General features: G+C 40.5%; 1 protein-coding gene across 4 annotated transcripts in view; it reads right to left on the reverse strand.

Annotated features, from left to right (window-relative positions):
* The window catches only part of SPHKAP (SPHK1 interactor, AKAP domain containing), a 74461-nt gene that overhangs the window by 18065 nt on the left and 43713 nt on the right, over nucleotides 1–12683 (reverse strand). The gene's annotated exons all lie outside the window — the stretch shown is intronic.

The following is a 12683-nucleotide window of genomic DNA, read 5'->3' on the forward strand; positions in this document are numbered from 1 at the left end:
TAATTGAAGATTTCCTCAGCCTCTTTAGAAATAAATATTGCAGTGTTTCTAAAGGGAGCTTCCCCCCCCTTGTTTCTTTCTTTCGGAATTTGGAAAGTCAATGATGCTTATACTTCCCCTTAAGGGTGTCCTTATTCTCCTTTGCAGGAGAATAATTAAGCTTGCTCTAAAAGAGCAAATTACACAGAGAGCTGGAAACACAATTTCAAAATGCTTACAGTGGGAAAAATTCACTTTAGAAAACACATGAAATGGAGAAAGGGGAAGAGTTTTGTACTTCTACACCTAAACTCTCCTCCCATTATCCTTCCTTAGCAATACACTGAATGACATTATTGGATGGCCATCTGTCATAGATGCCTTAGTTGAGATTCTTGGAATGCAGGGGGTTGGACTAGATGACCCTTGGAGTCCCTTCCAACTCTACAATTCTATGATCTATGAAATACCACAAATGAAAAAGAAGTCTCTGTATACTCCTGGGTGTTTGGGAGAAGCTAATTACTTGGTGCATATGATAAACATTTTTATTTCAGCAAGCCTACCTAGACATGTAGAATGTGGAATGCTGTGGGTTATAACTTGGCTTTTAACTTACCACTGATTTCCCCCCAAAAGGTTTAAAATAGTTGTTTTTAATCTTTTTTTAAAAATAAAAATAAAAATACTGATGATTTCATTGTTTTACTCTTTTTGTAAACAGCTTTCAGGGTTGGTTGGTTTGTTATAAAAAAAAAAAATCATCAAGCCGGATGTATATTTTATGAAATATTAACCAGATCCCAAGCTTTAGCCTCATAAGCATGGTTTATAGTTAGGCAAAGACAATTTACCAACTCTGCAATAAACAATGAAGCAATCCTACTTGCTACATGCTGTTTGAAGACACAAAATATTGCCTTAGAGGAGCGAAGCAGAACCTTCCCTCTCTCTCTGTCATCATTGCACTGGGCAAGTGGTGCCCAAGCCAATGTGCTGCATCAGAGCAAGTCACTTTACCTCAAACAGGTGAGGCTCCTTTGTGTTGCACAAGACAATCCAGTAGCCTGTTTAACCTTGGGAGAAAGTTCTGTATCTGCTGAGAGCTGTTTATAGGCAGCGAAGATGTATGGGCTGCTGGATCATCCAATGCAAAGCTCAGGAGAGACCTAAGCTTGAGTCAAAGCAATGGTGTGCACTGCCAGAGCCACAACTCACCCGGCACAATAGTAGGTAAGAAAAGAGTTTGTTTATCTGTTTTCCAAATTTATATTCTGACTTTCTAAACACGCGGACGAATATACCTCAACTCAAGGCAGTTGACGTCATGCATATTATGAAAACAATAAGCTAAACACATGAATAATCTATTAAGATGCTAAAAGTAGACAAACAACAGAGAGAAAGGCAGCAAAAAATTAGTCCTGAAAAATCCCCACTGAAAAGTAAAGCATTGACTATCGGCTGAAAGGAGAGCAGCAACGGGTTGTGGACAATTTCTTTTGGAAGGTTGTTCTATTGCCTTGGCAGCACCAGAAAAGTTCCTGCCCACTATCCCCAACAACCAGATATGCTTAGCTGTTATAGAGAGTCACTCCACAACTTGGTTTGCACACATACACACTCGCACATGGAAACCCTAATCAGGCACTGGGATCCTGTGGCCCTACAGATGTCATTGGACTCCAGTTCCCATCAGCCCTAGCCAGTATGGCTGATGGTCAGGAATGATGGAAGTTGTAGTCCCACCAGCACCCAGAGAGTTCAAAGTTCCCTGTCCGTGTCCCTGGTCCTGAAAGCATAGTTACTCATATTTTGCAATACTAACAAAAAAGCAAAACTAAAGGGAAGAGTTGCTTTGCAGTGACCTTGCCACATCAAAAATGATTGGAACAATTAGAATACCAGCTGACAGAACATTGCTAATGATGGTAGAACATGACACAGGACCATAGCCTTGTATGGTGGGAAAGAATCTGAAAGTCAGTTCACCCAATACCTTTCAGTGAGGCAGGACATTCCACAGCAAAATGGTGTTAAGAGATTATCATATACAACAAAAGAATAAACCAATGATCAGGCAGATCACAGCATGCTAATGAAGAAGCTACAGAACACCAAGGGGAGGGGCTTCTGCAGGGCAAAGAAAAAGATGTATGCCATTCACAATGCAGCAATGGCAACAATTTGTTGCATATTGGGTTTTGCATTAACCTAGTACTGACTCAAGCCTGTGTAATATGTAACTTATCACATGCACAAAACATGGCCATTTGCATAACAGGTTGCATAGCAGATGGCCAGATTCAACCCTCCTAAGAAGAATCAAGAAAGGGCAAAAAAACCCTTATATTTCTTTTTAAAAGCTTATTCCCCACCCCACCTCACCCAGCCTTAGTTATGTAACTTTTTGGGATAAACAACATAACATTCCCTTTAAATATACTAAAATATGAGTCAAGTTGGATGGTGCACATCACTGTAACTGTGAGGCTTTACGCTAGGCTAACTTCCAGGAAGTGCTGCTTGTTAAAAATGTAAATGTCAAAGCTATAAAGATACCCCACAGCTATAAAACACAGCTCTATTTACAACGTGTACTGGACTCGGTACTAAATGAATTGTTCATAAGGACATCCTCTTTTATGGGCTTTTAAAAAGTCTGTTCTCTGTTACTGCTAATCTGTGAAAAACATGCACATGTGACAATTCCAAGGAAACAGTGCAGTGAGCTGTTGGTGAAACAATTAAATTGCCATTAAATAACGGTCCTTTCCAGAATACACACACACACACACACACACACACACACACACATTTTTAACCTGCAGTAATTTTTTAGCAGATTGGTTTGAAATTTGGCACATTGACCAATCTCATCAGGTAAATCATGTATACAAAGTTTCGTGTTATTAACTCAACAGGTGGCACTTTCATAAGCAACAGACTTTTGGGGCTTAAAACAGTAGAACCTTGTTATTTGTTACTCATGTTAACTCAAGGTGTGCCTCCTCTCCGTATACATCTTTGTAAAGATAGATGCATGCTACGGATGAAGCTGTGGTGGTTACAGGTGCACCAAAGCTTTGGTCTGTTCTGGTCTGGAAGATCCACTAGTTTGAAAAAGAGATTATTAGTTTCTGTCTTTATATTGGCTCTATATTCAGTTCTACATTTAATCAGTTTGTGTTCTGAACAAATAAGGAAGTCTGCTGATTTTGCTTTCATTTCAGTAACTGCACCAGCTAGTCTGCTCTAAAAGAACATTTCCCTGGACTGGGGACATTATGTCCTTATTTTATTAGATACTGTATCCCTGATCAAGTGGGTAGGTTGGAGCTAAATGGAAACAACCTTCTTCCAAAATTCATAAGCAGGAAATTAGGGTGGTGGTGGTGGTGGTGGTGGTCTGACAATTTCAGGGGCAAGGGCATTGATGATGATGATGATGTTACTTGCTATTTGAAAATTTTGTTGTTGTGGTTGCAGCAGGACTTATTTAATGCTGTAAGCATTAATCAGGCTAAGTTGAACACTTTGGACACTCCGAAATACTATATAAATGTGAAGCATAATTATGTATGCTTCATTATGTCCCAGGGAAAACATAATTTCATTTCTTGTTTTTTCATCCGGTTTGTTAATCTAGTAAATGCACTGTATGCACACCTAAAACGATATTGAATCAGATACATGAAATTGTGCATTGAAGTGCATTTGTGTACCCATTTCAGCCAACGATCTCTGGTATAAAAGGACAGAAATAGATTCTGTACTTTTATACCGGAGATCATTGGCTGATGACAGCTATAAAGGCTGCTCCAGTGGATGATAGATCCTGTTGAGAGGTTGCCAACCTGTAGTTACTCAGCAGGCCACATATAAGTGCTTTTTCTCCTTGCCCTCCCTGTTCAACGTTGTGCTAAGGTACTACTGAATTCTAGAAGTCCTGTTTATGTGATAATCTAGAAATGGGTAACCAAATTACAAATTAAAACCTACTGTTTTCTGTGTGCCAAAACCCAGGAGGACTGCAAAGCTGGTTCAAATGTCAGGAAGTGTTAAAAACTCAGAACAAATGACTTGAAGACCATGGATTTCACCATGGCTGAAATAAGTCCCATTTCTGGTATTCAGAAGGAAAGCAAAGGTCCAAGACATTTACATTTCTGCTTATATTGCTTCTTTGTAACATTTTGAACCAAATCTTAGTTTACGGAAAGCTGAAAGGCATAGCTCCAGGATCTAGAATGCCAGTAAAGATAGAATAATTTATTCACGTTATCTGTGTTTTATCTACTAAAATATTGATATCTGAATTGCTGGATACGTATTTCTGTTCAGTGTAAGAAGAAACAGCAAAAAAATTACTGCCAGCAATAATAACAAATATAATCACATAATATATTTGTCAATTGGCTGCTTAAATAGTATGCAACATGGATTTATCTGTTCAAATTAGTGCAGGGAAGGACTTTCTGAAGATGTCATGGTTTCTTTTAACAGTGGTATTGAGACTTCTCTAGTCCCTCAAGGCTGAGGTTCAGATTCTGAATTAAAACTTACATCTACTGATAATTTCACTTCTATACTACCCTGAAATATACTGCAATGGTAATTACTGAAATTGGTATCTTGTAAACAGAGATAGAATTAAAAATTTAGGGTGCAATCCTAATTCCATTTACCTTGGAATAAGCCTAATTGAATTCAATAGGACTTACTTCTGAGTAAACACAGTTAGGACTGCAGTTTTATAGACACAGGGAAATGTGGACTGCCTATTTGACAAATGAATTCCTCCGAAAGGCGGGTAGTGCTAGACATGGAGCTTTGCAGTGGGGAAAAGGAAGGTTTAAGGTGGAAAGCAAAGATAAAGTTGGAGAAGAGTCTAGGGCTTTCTCCCACCCATTTCTTCCATGGTTCAAATTGCCCCCACCTCCTGCTATAGTAATATAGCATTACATTTCTAATGGAGACAGAGGTCTGCAACAGTCATGCCTAGTTAGCCCAGCCTTTGCTGACCTGGTACCCTCCCAGCCAGCTGATGGCCAGTCCTCCAAAACAGTTGGGGGGCACCAAGGTGGCAGAGCCAAATGATGGTGTGCTCACATTGACTGGTACCATGTTACTTTCCTTTGTACCGCATCCAGCTAAGCGGAGCGTTTGCCAACTCATTTTCATATCTCAATTCTGTCGGTTCAGATTGGAAGCAAATTGAATTCATTTGGATACATGGTAGGGGGAGATCACAGCATGATCTTATACTTTAAGGGGGGGTGGGGGAAGATAGCTTAGAATAAGAATGATTTCCCTACAGTATCATAACTGAATACTGAGCTTCTCAAAATCATTGCTCCCTTGAGCTCCTTCAGCGTCTGGGCAAACATCTTTTGCAGAAGCTGGAGTCAGCTAAAGGCTAGAAATGAAAATGTTGTTTTGCATTATCTTCCTTTTGGGGAAAGCAAAATCCAACCTCAGGAATCACTCAAGAAAGGCAGAGGGCCAAGTGTTATCCAATTTAGTTTCCAGTGTTTCATTTCCGAAAACGAAGCACAGTTCTTATTTCTGATGTCTCTTAGGATGATGCAAAACGGTGTCTTCAGCAAATTGCTATACTGGAGCCATCTGCTCCCCTAGCCTATAGAACAGCCCCCAATCATTTTGATGGCCATCAAAGTGCTGAGCCACAGACCTGTCAAGTAAAATGAATTGCATTTATGATTTATTGAAATTCATAGGGAAAAGGCAAGAGAGCAGATGTGTGCAGGATCTGCAGTCTTTGATAAATCTTGGCTGTGTAGTGCCTTGATAATTGACACCAAGCCTCCACTTGCCAGATTGCCAGAAGTTAAGTACCACATGCCCTGTGCCAAGCCCCTTTCCTACCTAGGATGCCAGATGCCAAATCTCCTCTCGCTGGTTCTCAAAAACACAAACATGGTCTATTATGTTGTGCTGAGCCTTGGAGTGTTTGATGAGGGTAGATGAGTCAGACTCCATTTGGTCCCCTAAGGATGATGACATGACCAGATGCAGGTCAATTCAATTACAAGATGCCTTTAGTGGGTTCAGGCTACTTACTAGGCACACAAAGTCTCCCTAGTTCCAGCACTGGGGAATAAAAGAGACTGAAATGAGGACCAGCCTCTCATACAGCTGGGCTCCTAGAAGAAGCCACGGCTTCCTGGTTGCAGAAACAACAGGATAGCTGTTTCATTGCTCTTTGGCTCTCCTTTCTTTCTCTCTCCTCTCATTACAATTCTCCTCTGCTTCCTCGCACTGTCTGCATCTATGCCTGTTCCTGCATTGTCCATTAGACTGACAAGCCAAATCAAAGCTTCCTCTTCTCTTCTTCAGAGTTCTCTTTTTCAAATTTCATCTTTTGACAATTATTACTGATAATCAACAAAACTCTATTCCAGAAAAAAATTAATATTCCACATCCTAATAATTTGCAAGTAAATGTAAATTAACAGAATATATTTCTTCTAAAGGAATTCTAAACCTACTTGGATTTGTTTTTGCAGGTGGTTAAATATTTTCTTGACAATATGATTTATTCATCGCTCCCCACAACTGATTTCTATATTCTCTTGCCATTACTGCTCTTAAACACCATTATTTTTGCCATTAGAGCCAAATACCAAACTTTATTAAGCCATTTTTTTCCAGGGAGGGAGTAATGCAACTTGTGATGCTATTTTGAGCCAATGCCATCTTTGCAGCTGTTAACAAATAGGAGGAAAGTTACTTATGTTCTTTTTTAGGACAGGTGACATGTAGTTTAGAAATATCAATACTGGATCCAAGAAAACTTCCCATTTTGTTATTATTCTATTAACCACCTTCCAGTATTTTTGTACAAAGCTACATGTCCATCACATATGTTAATATGTTCCATTCTCCTTTTTGCACCTCCAACTTGTTTGTGAATGATTTATTTATCGCTCCAGTAAATTACAGAAGTTAAATACCGCTGTGGCATAACTTTGCACCAATTTTTTTCTTACATCTGTATTCAGTGAAAAATTATGTTTCCCCCTATAATTTAAATCCTATGTTTATGCTACTTCCTGTGTCCTTTCCCTGTTTACAATCATATTTTAACAACAGATGATGTATTTAATATAACTGACGTCTGGATTTTTTATGAGTTACCTGGAAAGAGGGTCTGAGTGTTAAACCACTATGAAAATCATAGCCCAATGCGGAGAAAAGGGGTATCCGGCTTTGAGCACACTTAAAAATCTGCAGTTCCCAGGCAAAGCCAAAGATTGTTCTCTCAGGATGCTAATGTCATCTGAGTTGTCCTTTTAAAGATTTCTCATCTCCTTAGTTTGTGATTAGTGCTGTGGATTTTTTAAACTGGCTGCGAATTTATGTATGTTACTAATTTTAAGCTCTTGGCTACTGTTTTTTATTTTTTTACTTTATTATGCCTATTATATCTTTTATTATCTTTTTCCATTGTGAGCCACCTTGAAACACCTGTAAATAAAACAGAATATGAATCTTTGTACATAAAAAATTATAAACAAATAAGAAAACGTAAAGGACATAGGTTTGACTAAGGCCATCTACTGAATGCATATGTTGTGGCAAATCTTCTCATCTGATGTTTAAGTAACCCTCAGTAATGTGGAAAGCCACCCAAAATGTTGCTTGCCTGTAGTCTCACAAACTTAATGGAGCTTACTGCTAGGTAAACACGAACAGGACCGCAGCCTTGTTGAGTTGTCTTTGCTTCTCTTGCCTTACCTTTGGTTTCCCATTGACTCTGATCCTAGCTTTCAGCTGCAGGAACCTGCTTTTGCAAAGACTTCCCCACTTAAAGGGAACACTGAACTTTCAGAAAGGCCCTGTCTCCAATCCAGAACAGGACAAATTTGCATTTAAACCCAACAGTCCAAAGTGAAAACTGGGAAGCAGGAAGACAGGCTTTTCTTAACCTGCCGTGTGCAAGTTCCAAAGGTGAAGGTTAGCATACGGGGGTTATGGCTTTTACTGCAGTCTATTTATATCATTGCTTCCTGGCAGATGGAACTGTAACCTTGAGTTACAGGAAGAGAAGGCAGGAAGTCTGTCACAAAAGTAGCTTCATAGTCTTTCCTTTATATAGGTCACCCATTTCAGATAAACAGCTATCTATGCCTCTTAAGTAATAGACACTAGCCAGCTGGCCTGGAGAACAGGATTAAGTTTGTTGCTGAACTCAGATTCTCTCGTTCACACTCTACAGAAGGCAACATACTGTGTCTTGGTACCAAATCCATCTATCCAATTAAGCAGCATCACTGGCACATTTTGAGAAGGGCACTTCAAGGACAAAAGCAAGGAGTCACTATGCAAAGAGGTGTAAAAGTTGAAGAGAGCTTGGCAGGTCAACATGTGACTGAAAAGGATTCTTGGGGAAAATATTTACACTGAGTAAAGGATCATGAATAAATGAAGGTAAAGGTAAAGGGACCTCTGACCATTAGGTGCAGTCATGGACGACTCTGGGGTTGCGGCACTCATCTCGCTTTACTGGCCGAGGGAGCCGGCGTACAGCTTCCGGGTCATGTGGCCAGCATGACTAAGCCGCTTCTGGCGAACCAGAGCCACACACGGAAATGCCGTTTACCTTGCCGCCGGAGCAGTACCTATTTATCTACTTGCACTTTGATGTGCTTTCAAACTGCTAGGTGGGCAGGAGCAGGGACCGAGCTGCTCACCCCGTCACAGGGATTCGAACTGCTGACCATCTGATCAGCAAGCCCTATTTAACTCACAGCGCCAGTTTCAATGGAAGGTACTGCCAGGTAAATGTGCTCATTGTTAGTTAGATGACCTCTGGAATATCAATCTCACAAAGATGGTGAAAGCAAGTAGGACTGAGTATTGAAAGAGCCATTTCTTGCAAGGAGAAACATCATAATTCCCTTCGACATTCATTCTAGAATAACCCAGCAAGTCCTTTTTGCCATCCACAATGATGAGCTTTCAGAACAAAGACTGTACAGTCCTTATAAATCAGGTTGCAGTGTGTTGAATGCTCTTTCCTCAATCAACTTTCAACTCGGAAGAAAGAAATAATTTGCCAGAAACTCAGTAGCAGCACACACGTTGAGCCCCTTGCCTCAGGCAGCAGGTGAGAAGAGACACTGGATTAGTGCCACCCCAGGCCCATCCACTTGCTACCACAAGCCTGCAGCATCACCTGCTGCTGTTTTGCTGGCTAGCCGATTGGCTGACTGCTGCTGCTCTCTCTCTGGAAATGCTACTGTCACTTGGAAGTTACAAGAATGTGGTGGCAGCTCGCTTGTTCTTGCCTGCCTTGCCTTGATCTCAGGAGGTTCCTTTCTCAGCACGGAACATTGTGGGTGAATTGGACCTGAAGCAGGTCTGTTTGTGTATCGCTCATGATGGCAAATAGTACTAAACTGCCAAACTTTAACCACAAAGGTGTTGGTCACTGCAGGCAGGCACTCTCCAAAGCTCCCCTGCCCACAATGTGCTGCTCTGAGAAAGGGCCCTATGTTCTTCCAAATAAGACATGGCTGATAAGACCTCAAAGGCCACAAGGTGGGTGGACTAGAGGAGAAAGTGGGAGCAGTGGGGGAAGGAGGAAGAGGAGATGATGGGAGCCACCCCACAAGGAGGCAGATGTAGCTGGTCTGCCTCTCCTCAGATGACAAAGAATCTTGTGTTGGCCCTGGCAAAGAAGCTTTGGTATGAGCAAGAGCAGCTAAATTGAACTAAAACCTGCCTTCCTTCATTCCAAAAGAAAATAATTAGTAACAGAGGATTAAAAAGAAAAAAGTTTCAATCTGTTCTCTTTATCTCTGCACTTTCAAAACTTGGTAGCAATACAGGGAAAAAAAGAGATGTTAAAACGAATTTTAAAATGTAAGTGGCTTCACAAAATAAAGCTGTCACGTTTAAAAATAAAAACCATAACCTTGGCAGGCAGAGATGCTGAATAACCTCAAAACTCCTGCTATGTTGGGACACCACAGTGTACAAGCGGAAAAGCAACGATGCAGTCATCAACTACATCATACAGTCAATCATCGGAAGTTACAGCATAAAGATGAGCTGCTTTGGTGTGCTATTTTTTAAAACTGCCCTTGGATATCTCTTTGTATTAAAAAAAGTTATGCCACAGCAGATAGGCATTGTAGCCATTTGGGCTGGATGTTCCATGGCTGGCCCAAGGCATTTTGATGTTCAAGGCAAAAATTGACAATGTCCTTCACCTTTACTTCTTTTGGAGCTACTAAGCTAGCCTAGCGACCCCCCTCACCCCCCCTTGCTTGACCTTTTGGATTCTAGAAGCTGACTGGCACATATTTGTGCTTACCAGCTCAGCCTTTCTTTGTGATATGTGAGTTCTGGGTGCGAGAGGGTGGTGCTGTTTACACATGCCACAGCCATTTCCAATGCTGTCTTAATCTTGTTCAAACAACGCTTTGAACAAACCCGAGTCTTCCACTCATTCAGGCTAAATGGAAACTGAAGTTTGTTCCAAAGCTTACATATCAGCTTGAAATCTCCTGTCCTCGTGTGCAAATGCAGAAGGGGGAAAGGGAGCATACAAGCTGGAGACTTACTGTATAATTCATGCATATATCACTAAAGTATGATTTCATATTGTATCAACTGAAGCGTCTATTTTGGATTGCGCCCACCGGTTTGACCCACTTACTGACATGAACCAGACCTATAGCGAAGGCAGTTAAGCAGACCACTTTAGACAAACCAGGAATATTGTAAGAAAAACACCTACCGGTACCTCATTTTTGCCATACACTTAAAAAAATCAGTAGCCTAAGTAACAATTTCCCAAAGGTATGCATGGTTGGTTTTATGTAAGATTTGACTTAAAGGTGACTGTTATTTCAGTAACTTCCATCATACATTTTATGTTGGGCTTTGTTCTGCCAGTTCAGGCTAACCAATTATGCTGCATTACAGTTTTTGACAAAAACCAGTATTCATTTTTTGAAAAAGGGGGAAGAAAAGGTTCTAAAACCTCTGTGCATGACTGTGTTGACAGGTTCAATTATTTAAAAACTCTAAGAATTACCTCCTAGGTTTCCGAAGGAGTCTTAAAACACCAGCCAGCTGTTAACAATGTATTATGACTTCCATAACATTACTGCCCTACCGGGTGTTGCAATTAAATGCTCAAAACAAGTGGTGAGTCATTTTGTGAACTACCTAAATACCTGAATAAAGAAATATACAAATAAATGCACACACAACTTTGGAGATCCATGTGTGAAACGTTTACTTGCTGTTGTGTATTGAGTCAAAGGATTTTATATCTGCATTATTATTGTCTGTATTTGCATTAGGGTAAAGTAACTGCCTTTTGGTTCCAGAGGGTACAGCTACTATTGGTTCATTTAAGCTGCTGTATTTGGATCCTCTGTCTTATTGGTTGCCTCCAAAAGGCAGGACTGTGATTGCCTGCTATTGTTCCCTCCAAAATGTATCCTTTCTAGTTTGTTCCCTGTCCCTATAAATATAGCTCTCCCCTCCTCAGTCTTCAGTCTTGTTGCTTTAATAAAGAAGTGTTACTAGAGAACTGTCTCCAGCATATTATGTCAAGAGAGCTGAAATCACAAACCCCACGTCACAACACTTGCCACTTGCAAAAAAGAAAGGTGACTGAAAAAAATGGTCTGTTAACTTTAGTGACTTAGTTTTATATGTAATTAAAAGAGGTATAAATCTCCTGTCTTGCCTGCTACCTCTGCCTCTGAAGTCTCCCTTCTGCTTCAGATGCCTTAACCATAATCTAATCATTTGAGGCAGTAATTATATATCACAAGCATGCTTAAATCTAATCATGGGGAAGGTTTTTACGCTACCTTGCATTTGATTCTTTTACCCACACCATTCCCTTCTGCCTAGTCTTGCCCTGCTACTCACCCCACACGGGTCCATCAAACCTCTGCCGTTGACAGTTTAATCACCTAAAGGGAGCGAACCATTTCAGCAGTCTTCAAACCAGAGATTTCTTGACGAGTCTTCGGGAATTCACATAGGCTTCTAGAGCTCCTGCTTCCTCTAATGGAAGCTAGGATGGCCAGGAGTCTTAAGTCACAGAAGGCAGTCCTCTGTTTTGAAGGACTGCATCCAGTTTAAAGGTTTTTTAAAAAACCATTAGAAAGCAGAACAGGAGCCCTGAAGCTGCCCATCACCAGAAGACAGCTGGCAGCAGACTAAGCAAGCAAACAGGTGACTTGGTCATTCTTCCCCGCTATGGTGAGATGCATAGCATTTCTATTCAAATTAAAACAACCCTTTCTAAATCTGCACTGAAACATATAAATCTCCATATGCAAATTTTATGCAAATAGATGCCCTCTTGTAACCCCCCTTTTTTTGAGGGCAGATGATGTTTAATTGGCCACCATATTCCATGCTCCTCTATGCCCACCACCCACTTTTCTTGCCAATGCTGACCCTAACTGTATTTACCAACAACTTCCAGAAATGGAGGCTTATGCAATGCTTTTTTTCTTTAAAATGTTTAGGGGTACTCTCATTTTGACTCAAGAAAATCACCATTTTATAGTTCGAATCCGGAAAAATAAATACAGTAAATGGACAAAAGTACAATGATTCACAACCAAATAAATATACACACATGTTTGTGCGCGTGCACACGCACACACGTCTAGAAAACTAGTACTAGGGGAAGTGGGCTG

Source organism: Podarcis gaigeae (genome assembly GCF_964106915.1).
Source record: "Podarcis gaigeae genome assembly, chromosome: 5".
In the NCBI taxonomy this organism is placed as follows: domain Eukaryota; kingdom Metazoa; phylum Chordata; class Lepidosauria; order Squamata; family Lacertidae; genus Podarcis; species Podarcis gaigeae.